Source organism: Hordeum vulgare, chromosome 2H (genome assembly GCF_904849725.1).
Source record: "Hordeum vulgare subsp. vulgare chromosome 2H, MorexV3_pseudomolecules_assembly, whole genome shotgun sequence".
Lineage (NCBI taxonomy): Eukaryota > Viridiplantae > Streptophyta > Magnoliopsida > Poales > Poaceae > Hordeum > Hordeum vulgare.
The window spans coordinates 179,122,401-179,146,967 of NC_058519.1; positions in this window are offsets into that span (position 1 = coordinate 179,122,401).

Genomic DNA, 24,567 nt, shown 5'->3' on the forward strand with positions numbered 1-24,567 from the left:
AAGGTTTCATCGCGTTTTGCGATACGGAGGCGCCGCCACATCCTGTTCTTCATCTGGAGTGCAGATCCGGAGTCCGTTTCGGGTTCCGGAGAGGGGAAATCATCGCCATCGTCATCATCAACCTTTCTTCATTGACAATTCCATGATGCTCTTCATCGTTCGTGAGTAATCTCATCATAGGCTTGCTGGAAGGTGATGAGTTGGATGAGATCTATCATGTAATCGAGTTAGTTCTTGACAGGGATTGATCCCTAGTATCCACTATGTTATAGATTGATGTTGCTACTACTTGGCTATGCTTAATGCTTGTCACTAGGGCCCGAGTGCCATGATTTCAGATCTGAACCTATTATGTTGTCGCCAATATATGTGTGTTTTAGATCCTATCTTGCAAGTTGTAGTCACCTACTATGTGTTATGACTCGGCAACTCCAGAGTGACAATAGACGGAACCACTCTCGGAGATGACCATAGTATGAGGAGTTCATGTATTTACCGCGTGTTAATGCGTTGGTCCAGTTCTTTATTAAAAGGAGAACCTTAATATCCCGTAGTTTACATTAGGACCCCGCTGCCATGGGAGGGATGGACAATAGATGTCATGCAAGTTCTTTTCCCTAAGCACGTATGACTACATACGGAATACATGCCTACATTAGATTGACGAACGGGAGCTAGTTACATATCTCTCCGTGTTGTAGATGTTACATGATGAATCACATCCGTCATACTCATCCATCACCGATCCACTGCCTACGAGTCTTTTACTACTGGTCCTTGCTATGTTATTTTGTCTAGGCTTGTCCCTTGCTACAAAAGGGATTGGGACACTTTTCTACTATTGTTGCTACTGCTGTTACTCTGCTGTTGTTGCTGCTGTTCCTTGCTACATCGCTGCTACTTGTTGCAAGATCCTTTTACGACACTGTTGTCGGGGAAGAATAGTTACTCGCCCACGTGCAACTTACTCACGCCATTGATACAACAGTTAGGAATAGTCTGCCGTCAACAGATTGTTTCTGGCAATGTTGCTATCATACTACTATGCTACTGATACTTTGCTTGCAAACACTAATCTTTCAGGTGTGGTTGAATCTGACAAACTCAGTTGCTAATACTTGAGAATATTCTTTCACTTCCCCTTTGGTGAACCAACAAATTTGGGTTGAATACTGTACCCTCGAAAATTGTTGTGATCCCCTATACTTGTGGGTTATCAATGATCAAGTTGCTTGAAATTCATGATATCATTACGGAGAGAGATAATCTTAGCCGGCGGAAAATACTTGGATATGTAAGCATCTTTGCACTTATTCCAAGAATCAATACTATTTTTGGGAAAAGACGAAAACCAAGTTTTTGCTCTATCTCGTAACGAGAAAGGAAAAAAGCTTCAATTTAATCACATCATTATCGACATCTTTCTTCTTTTGCATATCGCAAAGCTCAATGAAGGTATTAAGATGGGATGCGGTATCTTCACTAGGAAGGCCGGAGAATTGCCCTTTCATAACAAGATTCAGCAAAGCGGCATTGATTTCGTATGATCCGCACTAGTGGCAGGAGCAATCGGAGTAATAATAAAATCATTATTATTAGTATTCGAGAAGTCAAAAAGTTTGGTGTTTTCAGTCATGGTGACTTCAGCAAGCAAGCAATCACACAAGCGAACAAAGAGCGAGCGAAAGAAAAGGGCAAACAAAAAAGGCAAACGAAAACGGCAAATATTTTTGTAAATTTTTGTTTTTCAGAAGTGGGGGAGAGGAAAATGAGAGGCAAAAAAGGTAAATGCAAGAGATGAGTTTGCGACACTTACTTGGATGAGTCCTTGACTTGATCCTCCCCGGCAAAGGTGCTAGAAATCCTTCTGCTACTTCTCAAACAACAGCGCCAGAAATTGACACGTTGACGGAGACTTGCTTTCGTTGGTTTTTCCCTTGAAGAGGAAAGGGTGATGCAGCACAGGAGCAGTAAGTATTTCCCTCAGTTTGAGAACCAAGGTATCAATCCAGTAGGAGAATCTCGTCAATTCCAGAGTACCTGCACAAACACAAAAGAGCTTGCACCCAACGCTATAAAGGGGTTGTCAATCCCTTCAAGATTGATTGCAAAGTGAGATCTGAAGGCGGAAAGTGCAACGAAGAAAAAGTGTAAGGCTGAAAATATGGTGTGAAGTAGACCCGGGGGGCATAGTGTTCACTAGAGGCTTCTCTCAAAATAGAAAATATTACGGTGGGTGAACAAATTACTGTCGAGCAATTGATAGAACCGTCCAAAGTCATGACGATATCTAAGGCAATGATCATACATATAGGCATCACGTCCGAGACAAGTAGACTGATACTTTCTGCATCTACTACTATTACTCCACACATCGACCGCTATCCAGCATGCATCTAGTGTATTGAGTTCATGAGGAACAGAGTAACGCCTTAATCAAGATGACATGATGTAGAGGGATAAACTCAAACCAATGATGAAAACCCCATCCTTTTACCCTTGATGGCAACAACATGATGTGTGCCTCGCTACCCCTTCTATCACTGGGTGAGATCACCGCACGGTATGAACCCAAAACCAAGCACTTCTCCCATTGCAAGAATCATAGATAAAGCTGGACAAACAAAACCCACAACTCGACGAGAATTACAAGGATATGAAATCATGCATAAGAGATATCAGAAGAAACTCAAATAAGATTCATAGATAATCTGATCATAAATCCACAATTCATCGGGTCTCGACAAACACACCACAAAAGAAGATTACATCGGATATATCTCCATGAAGATCATGGAGAACTTTGTATTGAAGATTCAAGAGAGAGAAGAAGCCATTTAGCTACTAGCTATGGACCCGTAGGTCTATGGTGAACTACTCATGCATCATCGGAGAGGTCATGGTGTGGATGAAGAAGCCCTCCGTATCTGAATCCCCCCTCCGGCAGGGCACCAGAACGTGCCCCAGATGGGATCTTGCGGAGACAGAAGCTTGCGGCGGCAGAAAAGTACTTTCGATGATCTCCTAATTTTTCTAGAATTATTGGGAATATATAGGGGAAAGACCTAGGGCAGAGGTGGCCCAGGGATCCCACAAGCCTGGGAGGCACGGGCCCCCCTGGCCGCGGCTAGGGGGCTTGTGGGGTCCCTGGTGGCCCCCTGCCTTGGTTCTCAAGCTTCCCGATCTTCTTCTGTTTCGAAAAAAATCTTTTCGGAAGTTTTATTCCGTTTGGACTCCGTTTAAAATCCTCCTCTGAAAAGGGTCAAAAACATGGAAAAAATAGGAACTGGCACTTGGCACTGAGTTAATAGGTTAGTCCCAAAAAAGATATAAAAGGCATACAAAACATCCAAAGTTTGACAGGATAATAGCATGAAACCATCAAAAATTATAGATACGTTGGAGACGTATCAGCTATCGTTATGTTCTCACCCTCACTGATGATTTAAGTAGATATGGTGTTGGGGATATTACCCGTTGTATGACCCGCCATATTGGGCCAGGTCGGGTTCATGGCGACTGGTCATTCATGATCAAGATGAGCTTAGACCCAGGACCCAAAAGGCATTAGGTGATCTCCGGTAGAGAGTCGGCTGAGCCCAAGAGCCTGGATGGCGACTTTAGGCCCATGAATAAGAAGACTCGTCAGTAGTTTCCTTGCTTAGGAGACACGGCGGTCTAGAGATATGGCAGGTCACGGTTTAAGATGTGGCCTGGACTCTTGTAAACCTAGGGCCTCGACCTGTATATAAAGGCGAGTCTCCTGGGTGGAAATATTAAGTTACAATCCATCAAGAGCTAGGTCAGGCATGTTACGCACCCTTGTAATCGATTCCACCATCAATATACACAAAGAAGGACGTAGGCTTTTACCTCCATTAGAGGGGCTGAACCTGGGTAAATCTGAGTCTCGCTTCCGCTTAACCCCTTCGAGTCGCCACCAAGGTGTGATGGCTCCATCTCTAAGTCCTTTCATGAGGACATCTGTCATGACAAAATGACGATAGTTGGTGCCCACCATGGGGCAAGCGCACGGTGGAGTTGAGTTCTCTAAGGGAGCCCTTCTAGGGTTTGGGAGCTACGCGGTCGGCCTCATGACTAAGAGCCGCCGCGCGAAGTACTACATCGACAACTCTCAGTGGGGGCCTGACGCCGATTCAATCGAGTCTGGGTACAGCGTCCCCTTCGGCAAGATCCACGTCTTCATTGGCAAGTTTGGGGTTCTCGTACCTGAGCCGGACACCTTCACTAACATCGTCGAGATGGATCGGTTCGCCCAACCCGCCAAACATCAGGTCAAGACGCACCACACTTTCGTTGGTTTTACGCACGGGATCGACCTGCCGGATGAGCCGGTGATCTAGGAGAACACCCGTGTCAACTCGGACGACGAGTTTTCCATCGGCGACACAGATTCAATCTACCCTCTCCACGAAGGGCGGCTTGGGGGATTGCCCGAGGTGGCGATTTCTAAGGATTTCCATGAACCCCATCGTCACGTCGCCATCTACATGGCTGGACCGGCAGCGTCTCAGCCGTCCGCAGCAGGCAACAATGGAGCCAGCGGATCGGGGAAGACTCCGTCTCAAGCCATGGCGGATCTAGTGGCAGAGATGTCTAAACCCATGGCGGTTGCCGTGACCACGGAGAACCAAGAAGAGGTTAACACCGAACTAGAAAAGTTGAAGGAGGAGATGACCAAGATCCAGCGCGAGATCGAAGTCGAGGCCACTCGGATGGCAAACCAGCAGGCCCAGATCGTTGCGGAGATAGAACGGCTAAGGGTCCAGGGATGGAGGCTTGAACGCCAACAACGCACTTCGGACATGGTTCACCAAATCAGGCATCATAATCGTTTTGCGGCCGATCTGAACCCCGTCCGACTCTTCGACAGCCCACATACCCCTGGGGGGGAACCTAACTTGCCACGGCGGGTCACCCAGCAGGTTGAGCCAGCTCCGCCGCCGCCCAATCCACAGGAGCCTGAGCCGACGCCGACCCAGCCGCCACACTTCCAGACGCCGCGAGGTCACTTTTCTAACCCCGTCGACAATGTGTTGGGTGCAACCCGCAACCTAGAGTCTCTTCCCATTCATGGAAACTCTCTAGCTAAGTTAGAGGCAAGGAACGCCATCAAGACATTGAAAACGGCGGTGGTCCAAGAAGCGCAGTACTCGTATAGTCGTGATCGGCCGCACTCTACGCCTCGCGCAAGTCATACCAGGAGTCGCCATGACAACCCGCCCGCAGTGTCTAGCAGTGAACGGCGTCGACCTCCGCATGCCAACCCACCTGGGCTGCCAGACACGCATGCCCAGGACCTCGTGGATTGAGCACGAGCCGCCCGTCTAACGGAGGCGGCAGCCGCGGCTGGCCAAAGCTATCAGGCTTATGTGTCGCCTTCCCCCGCGCACGGCGAGTCAGGAGCTAGGAACATAGGGATACCCTGTTTGTCACCCGCCCTCCATAATGAGCATATACCCAAGGACTTTAAGGGTCCACGCAAGGTTCCCAACAACATGTCGGACCTTGAGCCAGGAGCGCGGGTTGAGAGTTACGAGCTTGCAATGGACATGCTCGATGTTACCGATGTGGTGTGTGCCAAGTACTTTACGATGATGCTCGAAGGGACGGTGATGACCCACAAGTGTATGGGATCTATCCTAGTCCTTTTTATAAGTAAGAGTGTTGAACCCAACGAGGAGCAGAAGGATCTGACAAGTGGTTTTCAGCAAGGTATTCTTCGCAAGCACTGAAATTATCGGTAACTGATAGTTGTGTGATAAGATGATTCGTAGCAAGTAGCAAGTAAAAATAGTAACAAAGGTTCAGCAAGGTGGCCCAATCCCTTTTGTATCAGGGGACAAGCCTGGACGAACTCTTATAGGAGGTGAAGCGCTCCCGAGGACACATGGGAATTTCTATCACGCTAGTTTTCATCATGTTCATATGATTCGCGTTCCCTACTTTGATAGTTTGATATGTGGGTGGACCGGTGCTTGGGTGCTGCCCTTTCTTGGACAAACATCCCACTTATGATTAACCCCTCTCGCAATCATCCGCAACTACGAAAGAAGAATTAAGACTAAGTCTAACCATAGCATTAAACTAGTGGATCCAAATCAGCCCCTTACAAAGCAACGCATAAACTAGGGTTTAAGCTTCTGTCAATCTAGCAACCCATCATCTACTTATTACTTCCCTATGCCTTGCTCTAGGCCCAAATAATGGTGAAGTTTCATGTAGTCGACGTTCACATAACACCAATAGAGGAGAGACAACATACAACACAATAAAATATGGAACGAATACCAAATTCACATGACTACTTACAGCAAGACTTATCCCATGTCCTTAGGAACAAAAGTGACTACTCACAAAGCATAATTATGTTCATGACCAGAGAGGTATTTAATAGCATCAAGGATCTGAACATATAATCTTCCACCGAGTAATCCAACTAGCATCAACTACAAAGAGTAATTAACACTACTAGCAACCTTACAAGTACCAATCGGAGTCGCGAGACGGAGATTGGTTACAAGAGATGAACTAGGGTTTGGAGATGAGATGGTGCTTATGAAGATGTTGACGGTGACGAGTCCCCTCCGATGAGAGGAGTGTTGGTGATGACGATGGCGACGATTTCCCCCTCCGGGAGGGAAGTTTCCCCGGCAGGACGGCCCTGCCGGAGCTCTAGATTTGTTCTGCTCAAGTTCCGCCTCGTGGCGGCGCCGATTCCTCCCGAAAGCCTCCTCCTGATTTTTTCTAGAACGAAACCCTCCTTATAGCAAAAGATGGGAGCCAGAGGGGCAACAGGGGACCCATAAGCCCCCTAGGCGCGGCCAGGGGGTAGGCCACGCCTAGAAGGCTTGTGGCCTCCTGGTGGCTCCCTTGTGGTACTTCTTCCGCCCAGTATTTTTTATAAAATCCAAAATAATTCCTCGTTGATTTTCATGGCTTTTGGAGTTGCGCAGAATAGGTATCTAAAACTTGCTCCTTTTTCATACCAGAATTCCAGCTGTCGTCATTCTCCCTCTTCGTGTAAACCTTGTAAAATAAGAGAGAAAAGGCATAAGTATTGTACCGTGAAGTGTAATAAAAGCCCATAAAGCAATAAATATCAACATAAAAGCATGATGCAAAATGGACGTATCAACTCCCCCAAGCTTACACTTCGCTTGTCCACAAGCAGAAACCGAGATCAATAAATATGCCCACATGTTTAGAGATAGAGGTGTCGACAAAACAAAATACGAACATGGCGGCATCATGATCATAATTAGAACAGCAATAGCGCCATATAATCTCTGATGCTAAAGTGACAATTCCTTCACAAAATAAAGTATGGATCAAGAGCCGTATTGAGAATTAACAACCAATAGCCTTTAGTCATTTAAGCAATTGCAATTTATCATAACATCGGAAAGAGTCAAATAAGAGCTTGTAAAGCAAATCCACATACTCAATCATCCTTTCGTCTCCTACAATTGCTAAAACTCACGTGGTACTCATGAGATCAAAGTTTCAGGTGGACACAGAGAAAGATAGGGACTTATAGTTTCGCCTCCCAACTACTTACCTCAAGGGTAATGTAAATAGTAATAATTCATGAATACTTACTTCCAAGTTGACATATGAATATAGACCTTTCCCTAGCATATGACGTTAGCCAAGATAAAGGCGAAATAAGGAACTGGTGTTAATCACCATGACACTTTTAAGGGAAAAAAGTAAAGGTACAGGATAGGCCCTTCGCAGAGGGAATCAGAGGTTGTCATGCGCTTTTGAAGTTTGGATGTGTGACCTCTTAGTGTGAAGGAACGTCACTTTATATTGCCTCCTGTGATAAAGAGCTTTATTATGCAGTCCGTCGCTTTTATGTCTTCCTCATCACAGGTTCGTACAATGCTTATTTTCCACACACTAATAGATCATACATATTTAGGGAGCAATTTTTATTGCTTGCACCGATGACAACTTACTTGAGGGATCTTCTTCAATCCATAGGTAGGTATGGTGGACTCTCATAGCAAAACTGGGTTGAAGGTTTATGGATGCACAAGTAGTATCTCTACTTAGTGCGGAAGTTTTGGCTGATATGAGGTGGAAGCAAGTGTCACATGCTAAGCGATCTCTAGTCATATAACATTGTTCGGAAACAAGCAAACATAATTCATTATGTTGTCTTCCTTGTCCAACATCTACTTCTAAGCATGTAATAGTTTAGTGAGTGTTCACAATCATAGATGGTGCCCAAGATGATATATTTATATGTGAACCTCTCCTTCTTTATTACTTCCTATCAATTGCAACCAACACTAAGATCTACGTTTGTCCACCCACAACAAGTTTCAGTTGACATTCTTTTTATATGTGAAGCCATCACTTCCCATAAGATCATTACATGATCTTTCATGCTTTTTGTTCTTTTACCATTCTTTTCTTTTGATCATGGCATGAAGCAAGGCCCTTAACTAAAACACTCTTTATTATATGACTCACGAGCTCGAATACATCGGGGGAGACACAAAGCAAAACTCAAGCCTAGAATACTAAGAACTTTATTCTACTAGAGAAAGATAAAACCAAAAAGGATCAAACTAAGAAAAGGTAAAGGCAAAAGATGTGATGGTGATACGATACCGGGGCAACTCCCCCAAGCTTGGCACAAGCCAAGGGGATTGCCCATACATGTGCTTAATTGTCTTCCTTTGAAGGTGATGGTGGTGGAGTTGTCCTGTCTTTTGATTCCAAGAGGGCCATCAATCTTTGATTTATACCTTGGAGTTATGTGATATGTTCGTCCAGCAAAACAACTTCACGGGTGGGATAAGTATTATGAACACGAGTTATTTCACATAACCTCAACAGTTCGATCAAAGATGGAGGTAAAAGGTGGAGATAGGGTTGAAGAAAATCCTCTTCCTCAGCTCCTTCCTTGTTGAGCACAGATTGCCCTTCGTCCAACGCCGGATTCTCCTCCCTAATTTTGCCCTTAGTTTCATCAAGCAGCCTTTCCTTGGCCACCATGACCTCCATTCTTTTCAGATCAGCATTTACTTCTTCATAGACTTGAGGGACATCGTTCTCCCCGACAGATTCGTGAGACGACATCATTGCCCTAAATCTGCGGCAGAAACAGGCTCGAAACGAAAATAGAGGATAATTACGTGATACGAGGGTCAGACCTTTCGGGAGAATATATAATTAATTTTTCCCGACCAGAAGGAGTACTCCGCAAGAAAACGGAGTCCGGGAGGCACACGAGGTGCTCACAAGCCCCCCATGCACTTTCCAGACTACTTTAAATTTTTCTATTTTTCTAAAAATTCCAAAACAGAGAAAAATTCCTACTAGAAAAGTTTGGGAGTCGGTTTACTTACCAAGTCACATACCTCTTCGTTTTCGGAGTCTAAAACAGGTTGATAAATATCCCTTATGTACTCCTCCGGAGTTATGGTATTAATAACATTACTTTCAACATTTATGGGAGTACCTGAGATATAATGCTTGATTCTTTGCCCATTTACCACTCTCAGAAAATTACCTTCTGTGTTGTTGATCTTGATGGCACCGGAATGATATACTTCCTCCACAATGTAAGGACCTTCCCATTTAGAGAGAAGCTTGCGTGCAAAAAATCTTAAACGAGAATTGTATAACAAGACATAATCACCTACATTGAACTCACGTTTTTGTATCCTTTTATCATGCCACCTCTTAACCTTTTCTTTAAACAACTTGTCATTTTCATATGCCTGAGCTCTCCATTCATCAAGTGAGCTAATATAAAATAACCTCTTCTCACCAGCAAGTTTGAAATCAAAGTTGAGCTCTTTGATTGCCCAATAAGCCTTATGCTCTAGCTCAAGAGGTAAATGACATGCTTTACCGTAAACCATTTTGTATGGAGACATGCCCATGGGATTCTTATAAGCAGTTCTATAAGCCCACAGTGCATCATCAAGCTTCTTAGACCAATTCTTTCTAGACCTATTAACAGTCTTTTGCAGAATTAGTTTAATCTCTCTATTACTTAGCTCTACTTGACCACTGGACTGGGGATGATAGGGAGATGCAACTCTATGGTTGACATCATACTTAGCAAGCATTTTACGGAAAGCACCATGAATGAAATGTGAACCACCATCGGTCATTAAATATCTAGGGACTCCAAATCTAGGGAAAGTAACTTCTTTAAGCATCTTGATAGAGGTGTTGTGATCAGCACTACTAGTTGGGATAGCTTCTACCGACTTAGTAACGTAATCAACAGCAACTAGGATATGAGTATACCCGTTGGATTTTCGAAAAGGTCCCATATAATCAAAACCCTGAACATCAAATGGTTCAATGACAAGTGAATAATTCATAAACATTTCCTGACGTTTATTGATATTACCTATTCTTTGACATTCATCACAAGACAAGACAAACTTACGGGCATCCTTGAAGAGAGTAGGCCAATAGAAACCTGATTGCAATACCTTGTGTGCAGTTCTATCTCCCGCATGGTGTCCTCCGTAAGCCTCGGAGTGCCACTTCTGTAGTATATGTCCCTGTTCATTCTCAGGTACACAACGTCTAATAACACCATATGATAGGTCTCAAACGTATCTATAATTTTTGATGGTTTCATGTTGTTATCTTGTCAACTTTGGATGTTTTATATACCTTTTATATCTTTTTTGGGACTAACTTATTAATTCAGTGCCAAGTGCCAATTCCTGTTTTTTCTGTGTTTTTGACTCTTTTCAAATCTGATTTTGGAACGAAGTCCAAACGGAATAAAATCCCCGAAATAAATTTTTCCAGAACAGAAGAAGATCGGGGGACTTGAGGGCCAAGGCAGGAGAGCCACAAGGAGCCCACAAGCCCTGTAGCCGCCACCAGGGGGCGGCGGCTACCAGGCTTGTGGCCCCTGTGGAGCTCCCCTGCCCTAGCTCTTTCGCCTATATATTCCCTAAAATCCCAGAAAAAATCAGGGCATCCACGAAACACTTTTCCGCCGCCGCAAGCTTCCGTTTCCGCGAGATCTCATCTGGAGACCCTTCCCGGTGCCCTGTCGGAGGGGACTTTGGAGTTGGAGGGCTTCTACATCAACATCATCACCTCTCCAATGACTCATGAGTAGTCCACTTCAGACCTACGGGTCCGTAGTTAGTAGCTAGATGGCTTCTTCTCTCTATTGGATCTTCAATACAAAGTTCTCCATGATCTTCATGGAGATCTATCCGATGTAATCCTCTTTGGCGGTGTGTTTGTCGAGATCCGATGAATTGTGGATTTGTGATCAGATTATCTATGAATTATATTTGAGTCTTTGCTGATTTCTTATATGCATGATTTCATATCCTTGTAAGTCTCTCCGAGTCTTGGGTTTTGTTTGGCCAACTAGATCTATGATTCTTGCAATGGGAGAAGTGCTTGGTTTTGGGTTCATACCGTCTGGTGACCTTTCCAGTGATAGAAGGGCAGCAAGGCACGCATTGTGTTGTTGCCATCAAGGGTAACAAGATGGGCTTTCATCATAGATTTGAGATTGTTCATCTACATCATGTCATCTTGCCTAAGGCGTTACTCTGTTCTTTTGGACTTAATACACTAGATGCATGCTGGATAGCGGTCGACGTGTGGAGTAATAGTAGTAGATGCAGAAAGTATCGGTCTACTTGTTTTGGACGTGATTCCTATAGATATAATCATTGCCATAGATAACGTCACGACTTTGCGCGGTTCTATCAATTGCTCGACAGTAATTTGTTCACCCGCCGTCGACTTTCTTTCATGAGAGAAGCCACTAGTGAACACTACGGCCCCGGGGTCTATTCACAACTATCGTCTCCACTTTCACTTTCACTTTGCTTTGTTTTCCTTTTTTGCTTTCAGTTCTCACTTTGCAAACAATCTATAAGGGATTGACAACCCCTTCATAGCATTGGGTGCAAGCTCTTTGTGTTTGTGCAGGTACTTGTGACTTGACGAGATCCTCCCACTGGATGGCTACCTTGGTTCTCAAACTGAGGGAAATACTTACCGCCGATGTGCTACATCACCCTTTCCTCTTCAAGGGAATACCAACGCAAGGCTCCAAGGCCGCGGGGAAATCCTTTGCATATTTGCCAAGGAAGTCCCTATAGGCGTAGCCCGTAGCAGCAGGATTCCTGGCGCCGTTACCAGGGAAGGTCTATTGTCGCAGTAGCACCATCTCCTCCTTTATAAAGGTGAGGATCATCCCAAAAGTAATGTCTCAAATCAAAGATGAATTTCTTCTTTTGCTAGTAAGTGAAACTAGGTGGTATATATTTGGCAACGATATAATTTGCATAATCAGCATATCACGGTGTACTGCGTGAAGCATTGATGACATTCAATTGCTCATCAGGAAAGCTATCATCAATAGGTTGTGGGTCATCAAGAACATTCTCCAACCTAGACAAGTTATCTGCTACGGGGTTCTCAGCACCCTTCCTATCAACAGCATGCAAATCAAATTCTTGTAGCAAGAGAACCCATCTGATAAGTCTAGGTTTAGCATCTTTCTTTCCCATGAGATACTTAATAGCAGCATGATCAGTGTGAATAGTGACTTTGGAATCAACTATGTAAGATCTAAACTTTTCACATGCAAACACGACTGCTAAAAATTCCTTTTCAGTAGTAGCATAGTTTCTTTGGGCACTGTCTAGAGTTTTACTAGCATAATGAATAACATTCAACTTCTTATCAACTCTTTGTCCTAGAACAGCACCAACAACATAATCACTAGCATCACACATAATTTCAAAAGGTAAGTTCCAATCAGGTGGTTGAACAATAGGCGCAGTTATCAAGGCCTTTTTAAGTGTTTCGAAGGCTTCCTCACAATCATTGTCAAAAACAAAAGGAATATCCTTTTGCAAGAGATTGGTAAGAGGCCTAGAAATCTTAGAATAGTCCTTAATGAACCTTCTATAGAAACCATCATGAATAAGGAAACTTCTTATACCTTTGATATCTGTAGGGCATGTCATTTTCTCGATCGCATCAACCTTAGCCTTATCGACTTCAATACCTCTTTAAGAAATTTTATGTCCAAAGACGATGCCTTCATTAACCATAAAGTGTCACTTCTCCCAATTCAAGACAAGATTGGTATCTTTACATCTCTGCAAAACTCGATCAAGGTTGCTGAGGCAATCATCAAAAGAGGACCCGTAAACGGAGAAGTCATCCATGAAAACCTCAACAATCTTTTCACAAAAGTCAGAGAATATAGCCATCATACATCTTTGAAAGGTAGCAGCTGCATTACATAAGCCAAAAGGCATACGTCTGTAAGCAAAGGTACCTAAAGGGCAGGTAAAAGTGGTTTTCTCCTGATCATATTGTGCAACTGGTATTTGGGAGAAACCAGAATAACCATCTAGAAAGCAGAAGTGTGTGTGTTCAGACAGTCTTTCTAGCATTTGGTCGATAAAAGGCAAAGGGTAATGATCTTTCCTAGTGGCTTTATTCAATTTCCTAAAGTCAATCACCATCCTATAGACAGTAATAATCCTCTGTGGGATCAATTCATCTTTATCATTGGGGACAATGTTAATACCTCCCTTCTTAGGGACGCAATGCACCGGACTCACCCGATCACTATGAGCAACAGGATAGATAATACGTGCTTCCAGGAGCTTTAGTATGTCTTTTCTTACTACCTCTTTCATCTTAGGATTTAATCTCCGTTGATGATCGACAACTGGTTTGGAATCAGGGTCGGTTTTAATTTTGTGCTCGCATAGAGTGGGACTAATGCCCTTAAGATCGTCAAGAGTATATCCAATAGGAGCAGGGTGCTTCCTCAGAGTTTTTAATAACTTCTTTTCTTCATGCTCTAAAAGGCTAGCACTAATTATAACATGATATATCTCGTTTTCATCGATATAAGCATACTTAAGAGTATCAGGTAACTGCTTAAGTTCAAACACAGGATCACCCTTTGGTGGGGGTGGATCTTCAAGCAGTTCAACAAGCAAATTATTCTTAAGGATAGGATGTTGTTCAAATATAACTCTATCCATCTCATTCCTTTCATCCATTTGCATATCATTTTCATGCTCAAGCAAGTATTTCTCTAAAGGATCAGTAGGAGCCATAGCAATAGTAGCTAGAGCAATAATTTCATCCTTACTAGACAATTCTTTTTCATGAGGTTGTCTACCAAACTTGGAGAAATTGAACTCATGTGACACTCCTTCATAGCCAACAGTGATAGTTTGCTTCTCACAGTCAATATGAGCATGGACAGTATTGAGGAAAGGTCTGCCAAATATGATGGGACAACAACTATCTTGTGTGGTAGCAAGAACGAGAAAATCAGCAGGATATTTAGTTTTACCACACAAGACTTCAACATCTCTAACAATTCCCAAAGGGAAGATATTATCTCTATTGGCAAGCTGAATAGTGACATCAAAAGATTCCATCTCGACAGGTGCAATCTCGTCTTTAATTTCATCATATAAAGATTGAGGTATTGCACTAACACTAGCACCCACATCACATAAACCATGAAAACAGTGATCTCCTATCTTAATAGAAAGAACACGCGTGCCAACAACAGGCCTATGTTTGTCTCTAGCATGAGGTTTAGCAATTCTAGCAGCATCTTCATCGAAGTGAATATCATGGCCATCAACATTGTCGGACAGGAGATCTTTGATAATAGCAATGCTAGGTTCAACTCTAATTTGCTCAGGGGGTGTAGGTGTTCTAATGAAGCCCCTACGTATCACAGTTGAAGCTTTAGAATGATCTTTTATTCTAACAGGGAAAGGTGGTTTCTCAATGTAAGCACTAGGAACAATAGGATCATTATAAGCGATGACTTTATGTTCAACTGGATTGGGTTTAACTACATTGACTTCTAAGGGAGGATGATATTTAAACCACTTCTCTTTAGGGCGATCAATATGAGCAGCAAATGATTCACTCAATGAAGCTACTATCTCAGAGTCAAGTCCATATTTAGCGCTAAAATCACAAAAAATATTTGTTTCGACAAAGGATTTAACGCAATCAAACTTGAGATTCATACCTGACTCCTTACCTTCTTCAAACTCCCAATCTTCAGAGTTGCGTTTAATTCTTTCCAATAAATTCCATTCGAAGTCAATATCTCTCTTCATAAAAGAACCGGTAGAAGAAGTGTCAAGCATGGTGCAATTATCATGAGAAAGCCGAGCATAGAAGTTTTGAATGATAATTTCTCTCGAGAGCTCATGGTTGTGGCATGAATATAACATTTATTTAAGCCTCCCCCAAGCTTGAGCGATACTTTCTCTATCATAAGGCCAAAAATTATAGATATAATTCTGATCACGATGTATCAAATGCATAGGATAAAACTTTTGATGAAATTCCAATTTCAATGGGTTGTAGTTCCATGATCCATTATCATCACATAGCCTATACCATGTCAATGCTTTATCCCTCAAAGATAAGGGAAAGACATTCTTGACCTCATCCTCGGGCAAACCTGCAAGCTTAAAATACATAGATTAGATGCAAGTCGGGATGTGATGTTCCATCTCCTGTAAAAGGATTAGCCAGCAGTTTCTCTAGCATTCCTGAAGGAATTTCATAACAAATATTTTCAGTAGGTTTAGCAGGTTGAGGAGAAACTCCTTGTGCTTCCGTTCGAGGTGAAGATACCCCGAACAAGCTCCTCAAAGGATTAGTTTCCAGTGACAAGTGACAATAAATTTCAGCACACTATATAAATGTTTCCTTACCAAATTCCACTTACCAAAGGCTACCCGGCAACGGCGTGAGAAAAGAGTCTTGATGACCCACGAGTGTAGGGGATCTATCGTAGTCCTTTCGATAAGTAACAGTGTCGAACCCAATGAGGAGCAGAAGGATCTGACAAGTGGTTTTCAGCAAGGTATTCTCTGCAAGCACTGAAATTATCGGTAACTGATAGTTGTGTGATAAGATGATTCGTAGCAAGTAGCAAGTAACAATAGAAACAAAGGTGCAGCAAGGTGGCCCAATCCCTTTTGTAGCAAGGGACAAGCCTGGACGAACTCTTATAGGAGGTGAAGCGCTCCCGAGGACACATGGGAATTTCTGTCAAGCTAGTTTTCATCATCTTCATATGATTCGCGTTCGCTACTTTGATAGTTTGATATGTGGGTGGACCGGTGCTTGGGTGCTGCCCTTACTTGGACAAACATCCCACTTATGATTAACCCCTCTCTCAAGCATCCGCAACTATGAAATAAGAATTAAGACTAAGTCTAACCATAGCATTAAACTATTGGATCCAAATCAGCCCCTTACGAAGCAACGCATAAACTAGGGTTTAAGCTTCTGTCACTCTAGCAACCCATCATCTACTTATTACTCTCCAATGCCTTCCTCTAGGCCCAAATAATGGTGAAGTGTCATGTAGTCGACGTTCACATAACACCACTAGAGGAGAGACAACATACAACGCATCAAAATATCGAACGAATACCAAATTCACATGACTACTTATAGCAAGACTTATCCCATGTCCTGAGGAACAAAAGTGACTACTCACAAAGCATAATTATGTTCTTGACCAGAGAGGTATTGAATAGCATCAAGGATCTGAATATATAATCTTCCACCCAGTAATCCAACTAGCATCAACTACAAAGAGTAATTAACACTACTAGCAACCTTACAAGTACCAATCGGAGTCGCGAGACGGAGATTGGTTACAAGAGATGAACTAGGGTTTCGAGATGACATGGTGCTGATGAAGATGTTGATGGTGACGAGTCCCCTCCGATGAGAGGAGTGTTGGTGTTGACGATGGCGACGATTTTCCCCTCCAGGAGGGAAGTTTCTCCGGCAGGACGGCCCTGTCGGGGCTCTAGATTGGTTCTGCTTAAGTTCCGCCCCGTGGCAGCGGCGTTTCCTCCCGGAAGCATCCTCCTGATTTTTTGTGGAACGAAACCCTCCTTATAGCAAAAGATGGGAGCCAGAGGGGCAACAGGGGGCCCACAAGCCCCCTAGGCGCGGCCAGGGGGTAGGCCGCGCCTAGCAGGCTTGTGGCCTCCTGGTGGCTCCCCTCTCATACTTCTTCTGCCTAGTATTTTTTATAAAATCCAAAATAATTCCTCGTTGATTTTCACGGCTATTGGAGTTGTGCATAATAGGTATATCAAACTTGCTCCTTTTTCAGACCAGAATTCCAGCTGCCGGCATTCTCCCTCTTCATGTAAACCTTGTAAAATAAGAGAGAAAGGCATAAGTATTGTACCGTGAAGTGTAATAACAGCCCATAAAGCGATAAATATCGACATAAAAGCATGATGCAAAATGGATGTATCAGATGGCACGCACTTGGCTGAAGTATGTTTTGCCCAACTCCATCAACACCTCGGCCGAGTTGAAGGAACGTTTTGTCAAGAACTTCACAGGAACCTGCAGGCGCCCAATGAATATTTTCGACTTACAGCACTGTGTCCAACGTCCAGACGAGTCATCCCATCATTGGACACGGCTGGTCGCAGAGGTAATCCATTCATCGGATGGTATCATGGCAGCTCAGGCCATGTTGATCTTGGAGAAAAACTATCACTACCAGCCCTTGGTGTTGAAGCTTGGACGACTTAAGCGAAAGGTGCAGGATATGGGCGAGTTGATGGACATCCTAGCTAGATACGCCGAGTGAAAGGACGTGGATGTCGCCTAGAGGGGGTGAATAGGCGCTTTAGAATAATTACGGTTTAGGCTTGGAAAATGCGGAATAAAACTAACGTTTAATTTGTCAAGCACAAAACCTAAAAAAACTAGGCTCAACTATGTGCACCAAGAACTTATGCTAAGCAAGATAAACAACTAAGTGATAGCAAGATATATGACAAGAAACAATATGGCTATCACAAAGTAAAGTGCATAAGTAAAGGGTTCGGGTAAGAGATAACCGAGGCACGCGGAGACGATGATGTATCCCGAAGTTCACACCCTTGCGGATGATAATCTCCGTTGGAGCAGTGTGGAGGCACAATGCTCCCCAAGATGCCACTAAGGCCACCATAATCTCCTCACGCGCTTGCACAATGTAAGATGGCGTGATTCCACTAAGGGACTCTTGAGGGCGGTCACTGAACACGTACAAACAAGGTTGGGGCAATCTCCACAACTTAATTGGAGGCTCCCAAGAACACCACGAAGCTTCACCACAATGGAATATGGCTTCGAGGTGACCACAAATGCTCGGGGCAATCTCCACAACTTAATTGGAGACCCCGACGCTTTCTCGGAGCTTTACACCACAATGATTGAGCTCTGAGGCACCACCAAGCTTCTAGGGGTACCAAGTACCCAAGGGTAATAAGCTTCTCAACTTCTCACTTCCATGTATTACCGTGGAGAACTCAAACCGATGCACCAAATGCAATGGCAAGGGCACACGGAGTGCCCATGTCCTCTCCCAAATCCCACCAAAGCAACTAATGCTAGGGAGGAAAATGAGAGGAAGAACAAAGAAGAACATGAAGAACTCCAAGATCTAGACCCAAGGGGTTCCTCTCACTTAGAGGAGAAAGTGATTGGTGGAAATGTGGATCTAGATCTCCTCTCTCTTTTCCCTCAAGAACTAGCAAGAATCATTGGAGGGATTGAGAGTTAGCAAGCTCGAAAAAGGTCAACAATGGGGGAAGAACACGAGCTAAAGATATAAGGTTCAACGGGGAAAAGACCCCCTTTTATAGGTGGGTAAAAAACCAACCGTTATGCTTGAGAGCCCGCACAGAGCAGTACTACCGCTCATGGGAGCGGTACTACCGCTCGGTAGGTTCACCAGCCATGCTGAGGGAAAAAGGATGCGCAAATAAAGTTCGACGGAGCGGTACTACCACTCGTGGGAGCGGTACTACCGCTCGGTAGGTTCACCAGCCATGCCGAGGAAAAAAGAATGCGCGAATAAAGTCCGACGGAGCGGTACTACAGCTCGTGGGACAATAAAACTAAGTTTTGTGACAAGCTAACGACATGGGCTAACACAATATTGATAGAAATATCAATAAGAAGCAAGTGATAAAAGGCCCATACAAAAATGGTGAGAACCCTTCTTTGAATAAGACCGGTAAAAACTCCCAACATCGAAAACATCATAGAAGATGCATATGGACTCCGTTTTCGATGAACTCGAGCTTGTCATGAAGATGACCATAAGCTCTAAAACTCACAAAGAGAAACATCAAACAAGAACCAAGAAGTATGATGCAAGGATGCAAATGCTTTGAGCTCTCAACGAATGATACGATCATGCTACTCACTTGAGAGCCCCCCTTGATAGTACGACAATCTATCCTAAAACAGAAAACCTATCAAGGGCAAACCTATACCTTGCAGCTCATCCTCTTGAGCTAGATGATGATGATCTTGTCTTCCTCAAGATGGACCACCTTTCTTGATTGCGTTGGCTGATGAAGACTAGTTGATTGCTCCCCGATACACACTAAGGGTGAGCCGCTCTTCAGCATATCTTTACAAGTCCATTGCCATCATCCTCCACCACTTGACGTCATCCTCCATGGGTTGTATGAGATATTCATCTTGAGGCAAGCCCATGGAAACACACCTAACCCCACACAGAACTCTCACGAAGACCATGGGTTAGTACACAAACACGTAATGGACAATGCTTACCATACCAAGGGATAACTTGATCCCTCTCGGTACATCTTGTACGCTTTGTGTGTTGATCATCTTGATTTACTCTTTGTCTAACGATCTTGATCAGCCTTGTGTTTGTATGACCATTCTTTGGATAATACCTTGAATACCACCTTGGTCATCATATAAACTCCTTGAACCCAACAGATGGACTTCAAGAAGTGTCTATGGACAAATCCTATAAATATAACTTAAGGCAACCATTAGTCCATAGGAATTGTCATCAATTACCAAAACCACATATGGATGATAACAAAGATCCCGGGGAGGACGATGATAAAATCAGCAATGCGAGGAAAGGAGAATCATCCAAAGGCCAATCTCAAGCCCATGGACGAAATAACTACAAGAACGCGAGCCAAGGGAAGAAAGGCAGCAGGAAGGTGCCATTGATTTCGTCACCAATACTAACACCGGGATCGGGAATCAGCGTCATAAGAAAAGGGGCTTCAGTGGGAAAAGGCCACGTAACTATCAGGAGATGCTCAAGGGCCCCTGCCCACAACATACCATAGCGGAGGGTCCAACCACTCATTCCTGAGAAAACTGCTATGTGATGAGGAGTTTTGTGCCGAGGCACTCAAGAACAACTAAGGAGGGAGTAGTGGTGGACACCGGACCAATTTGGATCGGGTGGCTCACATGGGAATCCGTTTGGCGGTTTTCCCAACCCTGGTCCACAGGGCGGGTCACACTCCAACGTTGGGCAGTATTCGGCCCAGAGTAGCCAGCAATATAATGCGCAGGGCGGTTTTCAGCAGCAGCTTCACCCGGGCGGCTCTCAACAGCAGAATGACAATAGCGGCTTCCAGAACAACCCCAAGCAGTTGAATAGCGGGTAGTATCATGTGTTTACCACCAATACTTGCAAGAGGGACAAGAAGGTTAAGCATAGAACCCTCAGCATAGCTGAGCCGGTGCTTCCCAGGTATCTCAATTGGTCTGAGCATCCTGTTACCTGGAGTAGAGAGGACCACCCGCCCCAGGTTGATAACCCTGGTGACTTGGCATTAGTTGTGGCACCACAAGTGGGGGGCTATACCCTCTCCAAAGTCCTCATGGACGGTGGTAGTAGTATCAACATCCTATACTATGACACTTTCCGAAGAATGAATTTCTCTGAAGGCGACTTCATGCCTTCCTCCACGGTCTTCCACGGCATCGTCCCGGGTAAGTCGACATATCCTGTTGGGAGGATTAAACTCAATGTGGCTTTTGGCACCGACTCTAACTACAGGAGTGAGTCTCTCACGTTCGAGGTGGTCAAGATCAAGAGTCCTTATCATGCGCTTTTTGGTCGGCCGACTTACGCCCGCTTCATGGCCCGGCCATGTTATGTCTACCTTAAGATCAAGATGCCAGGCCCTAGGGGAACCATCACGATAAGTGGAGATTGGAAGATAGCTCAGGAGTGTGAAGAATGAGATGCCGCTTATGCTGAGTCGGCTTGCGCTGCTGAGGAAATCAAGTTTCATCAGGCCAATGTTGACCTGGCAGACATGTCCCCGCTCAAGAAGCCCACAATCGATTCAGAGCCACCCCTTAAGTTTAAACCTACAGATGACACCAAGCAGGTTGATTTCACGCGTGGCGACTCTTCCAGGCAATTCACTATTAGGACGGGTCTGGATCCCAAATAGGAAAGCGCGCTCATCGAATTCATCCCTGAGAATCGGGACATTTTTGCATGGAAACCTTCTGACATGCCAGCTGTACCGAGAGAGTTCGCTGAGCACCACCTTAATATAGATCCCAAGATGAAGCCGGTTCGGCAGTACCTATGTCGTTTCAACGAGGAGAGGCATAAGGAAATCTAGGAAGTGGTAGCCCGGCTCTTGGCTGCTGGGTTCATTGTGGAGGTGTTTCATCCAGAGTGGTTGGACAATCCAGTCTTGGTCCTCAAGAAGAATGGCACTTTTCGCATGTGCATTGACTACACCGACCCTAAGAAAGCCTGCCCGAAGGACCCTTTTGCTCTTCCTCGTATCAATCAAATCATTGACTCTATGGTGGGTTGCAAGCGGCTGTGTTTTTTGGATGCATATTCATGCTATCACTAGATCAAGATGGCTCTGGAGGATCAAGAGAAGACGGCCTTCATAACTCCATTCAGTGCTTTTTGCTATGTCTCCATGCCATTTGGGATCAAGAGTGTGGGGGTGACTTACCAGCGCTGTATCCAGAATTGTCTACACAATCAGATCGGGCGCAATGTTCACGCCTATGTTGATGAGATAGTGGTGAAATCCTAGAAGAAAGAGTCACTTCTGGAGGATCTCAAGGAGACATTTGACAGCTTGTGTGTGTATCAGATGAAGCTTAACCCAACCAAGTGTGTTTTCGGTGTCCCCGCAGGGAACTTATTAGGCTTCTTGGTGTCAGAGCGAGGTATTGAGGCCAACCTAGACAAGATTAAGGCGATTACTTCCCTTGGCAAGCCAGCTGATATCAACTAGGTCTAGTGTATGGTGGGTCGTATCACGACTTTGAGTCGCTTCATAAGCCGCCTTGGTGAGAAGTCCACGCCCCTTTATCAGCTGCTCAAGAAAACAGACGCGGCCAACGAAGCCTTTGAGGCCCTGAAGAAGCAATTGGCTGAGCCGCCCGTTTTAGCCGCCCCAATTGACAAAGAGCCTACGCTCCTATACATTGTTGCTAACTCTAAAGCAGTAAGTGTAGCAGTAGTTGTCGAACGCAAGGAAGAAGGAAAAGAGTATCCAGTCCAGTGAAATGTATACTTTGTTAGCGAAGTCTTGACCCTCTCCAAACAGCGTTATCCACACTGGCAGAAGTTGGTTTTGGGGATCTTCATGGCGAGTCAGAAACTGAAGCACTACTTCCAGGAGCATTCGATCACGGAGGTTAGTTCTGCACCACTTGGTGATATCATACAAAATCGTGAAGCGACCGGGCGGATATCTAAGTGGGCCATCGAGCTTGGTCCTCACCACGTGAAGTATATGCCCCCGCACGGCCATCAAATCTCGGGCCTTAGTTGATTTCATCAACGACTGGACCGAGTTGCAAGTTCCAGAAGATAGACCTGATCACACATATTGGACTATCCTCTTTGACGGGTCCAGGTAGCTGGAAGTCTTTGGGGATGGCGTGGTACTGACTTCCCCGCAGGGTGACAAGTTTTGCTATGTCCTACGGCTCATGTTTCCATGTACTAACAATGCAGCGGAGTACAAGGCTTTGCTCCATGGGCTTAGAATCGCCAAAGAGATGAACCTCGGCCGAGTTAGGTGCCTGAGCGACTCGGATTTGGTGGCGCAGCAAGTTTCCGGGACATGGGATTCCACGGACCTGTTGATGGCGGCTTACAGGCGTGCCGTATCAGATGTGGCGGGTCACTTTCAGGGTTATCAAGTTGATCATATCGATCGCCGGCTCAACGAGGCAGCTAACGCTCTTTCACGACTCGGGTCACAGTGTAAGCCGGTTCATCCCAATGTATTTTTCGATATCTTACATAACCCATTGGTGAAATTGCCCTCTGAAGAGGATATAGCGGTCCCCGACCCGGAGTCTCAACTTGTGGCGGCTCTTCGTGCCACTCCGGATTGGGCGGTCCCTTACATGGCTTATTTGGCACGGGCGAGTTACCTGCTCATGAGTTGATGGCTCACCAAATTATCCGGCGATGCAAGTCCATGGTCATACATAAGTGCGAGTTGCACAAATGAAGCACTTGTGGAATTTTTCAAAGATGCGTCTCGCCCAAAGAAGGACGTGTGATCCTTAATGAGATTCACGCTGGCGACTATGGTCACCATGCCGGGTCACGCTCTTTGGTGTCAAAGACTTTTAGACATGGATTATATTGGTTGACGGCTCACGCAGATGCTTAGGACATAGTGCGGAGGTAGGAAGGGTGTCATAAATTTGGGCGTCGGATGCATATGTCGGCTCAAGAGTTGCGAATGATCCCAATTAGATGGCCTTTTGCGGTATGGGGGATCGACATGGTTGGTCCTTTCAAGATGTCTTCCAACAAAAAGACTCATCTACTGGTGGTAGTGTACAAATTTTCCAAGTGGGTTGAAGCAGAGCCAGTTAGCAGTTGCGATGCAGTCATGGCCGTCAAGTTCCTCAAGAAGCTGATTTTTCGCTTCGGGTATCCTCATAGTATCATCACTGATAATGGTACTAATTTATCCAAAGGTGCCATGCAAGAATTTTTTGAAAAGGATCACATCCGGCTTGATGTCTCTGCGGTTGCGCATCCCCAATCCAATGGACAAGCAAAAAGGGTGAATCAAGAAATCTTGCATGGGATCAAACCTCGACTCATGGTTCCTCTGGAACGCACTCCGAGTTGCTGGGTTGAAGAGCTTCCTTCAGTACTTCGGAGCATAAGGACTACCCCCAACAGGTCCACTGGTTACACGCCTTTTTTCTTGGTTTACAGCGCTGAGGCGGTCTTACCAAGTGACATTAGGCATGACTCGCCACGAGTCGCCGCCTATGTTGAGGAGGACAATGAGCTGGCGCATCAAAATTCATTGGATGCTTTGGAGGAGGAGCGTGACTTAGCCGCAACATGGTCGGCGATTTACCAGCAAGACTTGTGACGCTATCATAGCCGCAGAGTCAAAAGTTGGGTCTTTCAGGAAGGCGACTTAGTGCTTCGATTAATTCAAGATCATACCGGTATGCACAAATTATCACCCCCATGGGAAGGACCGTTTGTCGTCAGCAAAAGTCTTCATAATGGTTCTTACTACCTGGTGGACCTTCGCCCAGATAGGCCAACAACAGAGGTAGAAACAACCTGGCTGTAGAACATTGCCCACCTATGGCCATATTATACTTAGAGCCATTGGCTCCTTATCATTATACATAGTTTAGTCCTTGTACTCTTTTTATATA